Source organism: Panthera tigris, chromosome B2 (genome assembly GCF_018350195.1).
Source record: "Panthera tigris isolate Pti1 chromosome B2, P.tigris_Pti1_mat1.1, whole genome shotgun sequence".
NCBI lineage: Eukaryota > Metazoa > Chordata > Mammalia > Carnivora > Felidae > Panthera > Panthera tigris.
Window position 1 is genome coordinate 25,483,550 of NC_056664.1, and position 6,154 is coordinate 25,489,703.

General features: G+C 45.6%; 1 protein-coding gene across 1 annotated transcript in view; it reads right to left on the reverse strand.

Moving 5' to 3' along the window:
• The window catches only part of RIPK1 (receptor interacting serine/threonine kinase 1), a 73,176-nt gene extending 70,474 nt beyond the window's left edge, over nucleotides 1–2,702 (reverse strand). Inside the window, exon 1 of the mRNA XM_015534887.2 lies at nucleotides 2,399–2,702. The gene's annotated coding sequence lies outside the window, so the exon portion shown is untranslated. The remainder of the gene's footprint in view (nucleotides 1–2,398) is intronic.
• Between the last annotated feature and the right edge of the window lie 3,452 nt (nucleotides 2,703–6,154).

Consider the following 6,154-nt stretch of genomic DNA (forward strand, 5'->3'; position numbering starts at 1 on the left):
TGGTTCAAACCTGTTGGAGAAAGTATGGCTCAGCCCACACATGGCAAAGAAATTTGCTGGTTTGTTCACGCTGGTGTTGGACTGAAGTTGCTGGGTGAGTAGTAGGCCCCTGGGGGATGCAGGCAAATGGGCAGCATCTGCAAAAGGGGGCTCTGCTTTCCCTGCAGAGAGAACTATGGCAGCTTATTTGGCCTGTGGCAGGGCTCCTGCCAGCCCAGCATAGAGCCGGCCGTCACTATAAACCACCCGAGAGCCTCTTCCCCTGTCCTGGCCTGTCATCCCAGAGCCCTCTACCCCGGAAGCTTGCTTTAAAGGAGAAATGCTTAAAGGGATTCTGTTCATCATGCTGCAGATGTTAAAGGTGGCATTTGTGGCCAAGAGGCAATAAATTGATGACTGACACATTAAGTATATTCAACCAACTTTTCTGTAAGTTTTATTTAACTCCAGTCCCGTCCACCACTCTTTGGTGGGGTGACTGCATTGCAGGTTATCACCTAAAGTACCAGGGAGGTGTCCCGTGGGCGGGCGCTTCCTTCCCAATGCCTGTCAGTCTCTGGGCCCGCAGTGCCACCATCACTTGCCTTTCTTTTTCTGATATGGCCTCAGGAGCAACACCTGAGGGGTGAGGACTTCAAATCCATGCAAGTGCAGCACATGGTGCTAAAGTCAGTCAGAAAATAACTGGTTAGAAGCCACTCCTCACATGTCCTCTGAGAAACAAACACCCCAAAGACGTTCCAGAAAGGTTAAATGCCTGTTAGCTAAAAATAAACTCCCCTTCAGTGTAAGGTCAGAAGCACTGGATATACAATGTTTCCTGTAATTAAGACACCTACGGCTTTGATTTCTGATTGTGGCAGGGACAAATTGTGGTGTAAGTATTAGTAAAGAGAGAAGACTGTTCTATGGTGAGAAGCCTAAGGCTCTTCACTCTGTATTTCAGTTCTTAAAACCATTAACCAACCTCCTTTCTAAGCATGCATACTCTCCTCCTAGAAAGAATGCCTGTCTTCTACCTTGTGTATGTGAAGACCAGCCTTCCTGAAAGCAATTGTAGGATAAGTGCACTTTGCTTTAGATCCCCTGAGGGACCAGACTCTCCTTGGTATCCATCGCCTGGGTTGCAACCTCAGCATGGGTATATCCTGTTGCCATACAGCAGAAAACACAGTGCAAAAGGTTTGCCTTCCACTCCATCCAAAAGGATTCAATGAGTCAGCTCTTAGGGACCTCATTAGAAGGCATTGTCAGGGAGCATCAAGGTTTTTCACAGGTGCCAGAAAGAGAACAATTAGGGCAGGACAGGCTATCATCTCCCAAACCTGGTTTTATCTCTATATTCAGAATCAGCTTTTTTTTTTTTTTTAATGTTTATTTATTTATTTCTGAGAGAGAGCGAGAGCAAGAAAGCCCACAAGCCCTGGCAATGGCAACACCAAAGAGACCCAGTTAACCAAAAAGATATGAACACTTGAGTTTGGTGGAAACCCTGTACACAGAGCTCATCTTTACTTTATCTAAAGATGAACTGATAATTATTCAGAATCAGTCCAGCCATCCTCTTCCACCAAGCAGATCAGACAGATTTGCCAGAAATTAGGCTATTTCACTTCCCCCTGTTCTAAAGGGGCCACATCCAATGTGGTCATAGTAATGGGATTCCCTAGCAAGAGCCTCTTTATCAGATGTTCAGGGAAGGCTGTCGGTAGCTATGCTGGGCACTGGCGCTGGGCACTGGCTCTGGGCGGGGGGTGGGGGGGGCTGTCCTCTGCTCAAGCACAGGACAAATCAAGGATCCCATCAAGGGAGGGACCACAATAGAGTGCAAAATGGTCTTTCCTTTTCCATGCCTGGAATAATAGGTGGCTGGCTATCCTGGACTTGATCTGAGTAAGGTTCTAAAGTGCTATGTTAAAGGCTATGTTCCTATACTGGGTTTATATACTTGTATGAGACCTTCCTGTATGCCCACAGATGCCTCCACCTAAGCATTCACACTGACCAGCCTACAGCTTCAATACTGGGAGTCGGTCATGCAAGGTACTCTGTTTGTGGGTGAGGGCCATGTGTGTGGATATGAACATATCTCAGACTCCACTTGCAGTGTGGGAGGCAGCACAGCACAGAGGCTAAGAGCCTGGGCCCTTTGGCAGCAGACCCAGGGTGTGATCCTAGTTCCCAAATTCATTAACTGGGCTATTTTCTTTCTCTCTAGCATGGCCCCACCCCTCTTCTGTCTACAGGAATACTACTAACAGTCCCTACTTCCTAACCCTGTTGTATGGCTCAAATGACACACTTCTATAGAGTCTGTACCACAGCGTAGAGCACTGAGTAGCATTCTATAAATGTTAGACACTGTTATGAACAGTGGCCAATGAAACAATGAGCTTACCTTCTGGGCTAGGTGTTTGGGAACCCTCTGGGAGTGAAGCTGGAAGGCACCCATTCATCCAGTGTTAGAGGAAGACACAGAGTCCCCAGGCTCACTCCAGGACCTACCACCAGAGGGAAGCAAATGCACAGCCTGCTGTCTTCGCAGATCCAGTCGAGACCACAGTACTTGAGAGCATCAAATTGTCAGCTCTAGGAGCTTCACCAGGTGCTGGTTTAGATGGAGAAGGGCTTGGGGGCCCCGTTCACTTTCTGCAAGCACACACACACAGTGCTCGAGGATCCTGCAGTATACATTGCGTGGCTTCACCGCTCAGACCCGGCCAAGCCATGTGATTAGTCAATACTTTGGGGAAGTGTTGACTCACTCAGGCCACAACAACAAAAAAAGGAGCATGTGACAATCATCAGAGTAAACAAAGACAGTGAAGATTTTCCTTTCATTCTCCAGACTCGTCATGTAGATTGCTTGCTGTGAACTCAAATGACCCTTGATAATCTTGTCTTGGCAGTGCCAGGTCCAAGTTGGTTTGCAGCCTGGTCATGGAAGGAGCAGGGATAACATGAAGATAGCCACAGGGGACAAAAGACCCTCTAGCCATATTTAACCTGGAGTCTCAATTTAAAATTTGTGATCTTTTGTGGTTCTGACTACAGCAGTCAGTTGTGTGAGTACCATTTCTATGTGTCTTACACTACACTGCAATCAGAAGGTACAACAAACTTGAGATATCACCAGAATGGCTTCCCGAATCTTCTCTTCCTTCTCAATTACAGCTCTGACCAGAGACCTCTTCTTATAGCTTCCACCTGCTTCAACTCATACTTGAAGAGTCTGGGGCTCCAGAGAGATCCTGGGGAGAAATATGCCTTGCCCAGGTCTTCTCACTCCCAAGCCTAGTGGACAGCTCATGCAAATCAGAGATCATCCCCATCAGACAGGGGTTAGAATAATCCTGTCTCTTTGATTCCACATACATTCATTCATTGGAGTTCTAGTCTGTGCTTGGCACTGTGGGATGTCCAATCCTGGTTCCCATGTTCGTGATGTGCACAATGTATTAGGGGGAACAGATCTGCCCAATCAACCCTGGAAAACAGAGTTCTCAGCCAGAATCATTCACAATCAATAATCAAAATCCAAGGCAATAATATGTGTATTTAACAGGTACAGCAAGTGTAGGAGGGCCCATTTGGGGTGGGCCAGGAAGACTTCTCAAACAGGACATTTTTGAATGGAATTTTGAAGGATGCCTAGGATTTTCCAGAGAGAAGAGTCCGAGAGATTGCCAGAACAAGGTCATTGTGGGCAAAGCATTTGATTGTGTTGAGAGATCTCTGCTGGAGCATGAGGTCCGTGTGTGCCAGGGCTGGGCTATGCCTGAGGTTGTGGCAACCACGGGACGGGTAGGGAGCTTTGGCAAGAAAGCAGACTTGGGGGACGTAGGGTTATATCACATAATGTCTTGCATGTTATTCTGGAGGCAAGAGGCAACACTGGAAGGTGTTTAAGCTGCAAGGTTAACTTAGAGCATGATCAGATTTGTGTTTTAGACAACCTTTGGTAGCAGTGTAGAAAAGGGCAAGGTGGGAGGTCTGGCAACCAGTCCAGAGATGATTATATAATAATGAAAAATTCCAGGGCAATGTATGGCCCAACCTTGTGAAACCTCAGGGTTTCATAGTCTAAGGAACAACAACAGAAAGCAATTCCAGTCTTTCCTTATGCTTTAAAAAATTGCTAAAGGGAATACAATTCAAAGCACATAGCAACACATCTGGGTAGTTCTTCTGCTTTAGCAATTCACACTCCTTAAATGTGAGCATCTGGAGAGTAGGGAGTCTATCCATTTTATTCTCTGCATCCATGGTTTTTAGAATAGCATCTGGAGCTTCACAGACACTGTGTCGGTAGTTTTTGACTCTGCTGCAGAGCTTCTCACACTCCAAAGCCAGTTCTTCCCACTCTTGACTCCTGTGTCCTTCTTCCGGCTTCCTTTCTTTGCACCTCATGAGCCTAGGAACTCACCTAACAGTCTGCTCTGCTTGGAGGCTGATGTAAAGCTCTGAGGATAAAGATGAGATCCTTTTGTGGGAAAGAGGCTGAGAACACTTAGATGTAAATGAGGGGGCGCCTGGGTGGCTCAGTCGGTTGAGCATCCGACTTCAGCTCAGGTCATGATCTCACACTCCATGAGTTCGAGCCCCAGTTGGGCTCTGTGCTGACAGCTCAAAGCCTGGAGCCTGCTTTGGATTCTGTGTCTCCCTCTCTCTCTGCCCCTCCCCTGCTTGTGTTCTGTCTCTCTCTGTCTCAAAAATAAATAAAAACATTAAAAATTTTTTTTAAAATAAATGATTTATGTGTCCGTCCCAGGAAAGATATTCCAGGTGAGAGGTGATGAGGACCTAAACCCAGGCACTGGTAATGAAGAGGAAAGCAAGAATGGCTAGGACCAATGTTATAGAGAAGCTTCTGCAGTTCTGCCTCCCTGTAGACTAGAAAGCTGGAGTGTCGTCATGACTAAAAGAAGGACTACTCTGATTTATTCCCTGAACACATATGGCCACATATGTGGCCACAAAAGTTAGTAATAGAATTACCCACCGCGAATCCCAGCATAAATACATGCCAGGCAGTATACTACAATAATGCCTCTGGGCCAGCTAAATGCGCCCAACGTGAAGCTTGAACTCACAACCCTGACATCAAGGGGCACATGTTCCACCAACTGAGCCAACCAGGTGCCCCCAAAACATTCTTTAAATCATACACATAACCCCTGTGAGGTCGCTGTTATCTATGTCTTACAGATGAAGAAACTGAGGCACTGAGATGATAGGTGACTTCCCTAATGTCACAGAATTAGTGGCAGAACTGGGACTCAAATGCAAAGCTGTACAGTGTCAGAGATCAAAACCATTAAGCTACAGTGTATTTAAGAGTTTTCAAATTGGGTCAGTTGGTTAAGCGTCTGACTCTTCAGTTTAGCTTGGATCATGATCTCACTGTTCATGAGTTCAAGCCCTGATTCGGGCTGGGCACTGACAGAGAGAAACCTGCTTGGGGTTCGGTCTCTCTCTCTCTCTGCCCCTCCCCTGCTTGCTCTCGCTTTCCTCTCTCTCCCTCTCTCTCTCAGAATAAATAAAAACAAACTGTAGAAAAAAGAAGAGGAGTTTTCAAATACTGATGTCTTGAGGGAAGAAAAATTAGCAATATGTCCTGGTGTCATAACTGTTTTCAAACTTTATTTGCCATCTCTCTCTCTCTCTCTCTCTCTCTCTCTTAACCTACTATTGTTTGGGTGGAAAAGAGAGAGGGAGAGAGCAATGGTATATAAGAGCATATTTATGAGAAAACCCATCAGTGTAATTGCTTTAGGTAACTTATGACTTATTAGCTAATGATGTCAGATAATGTCTCATTAGTCAATCAAAAAAATTTTTGTGCACTTATTCTATTTAGATATCTCTACTAGACAATGAGAGAATCTTTGAGAAAGGCCAAAACCAATACAAATTTTGGGGCCAAATGGGGTTGTTATAGTCTAGTAATGTTGAAAACTCTTCTCAGGCTCATAAACTCATCTGGTCATCTCTTGGGCAGTGGCTCAAAGGGCTCATTTGTCTGCACTTGGACTGTGGGTGTCTGTTTATAACTTTGACATGTTAAGGGGGTACCACTAGTTCCCTTCCCTAAGCCCCATTCCTTAACCTTATTTTGCCATTCAATATATGGTCATAGTTGACTTCTTATGAA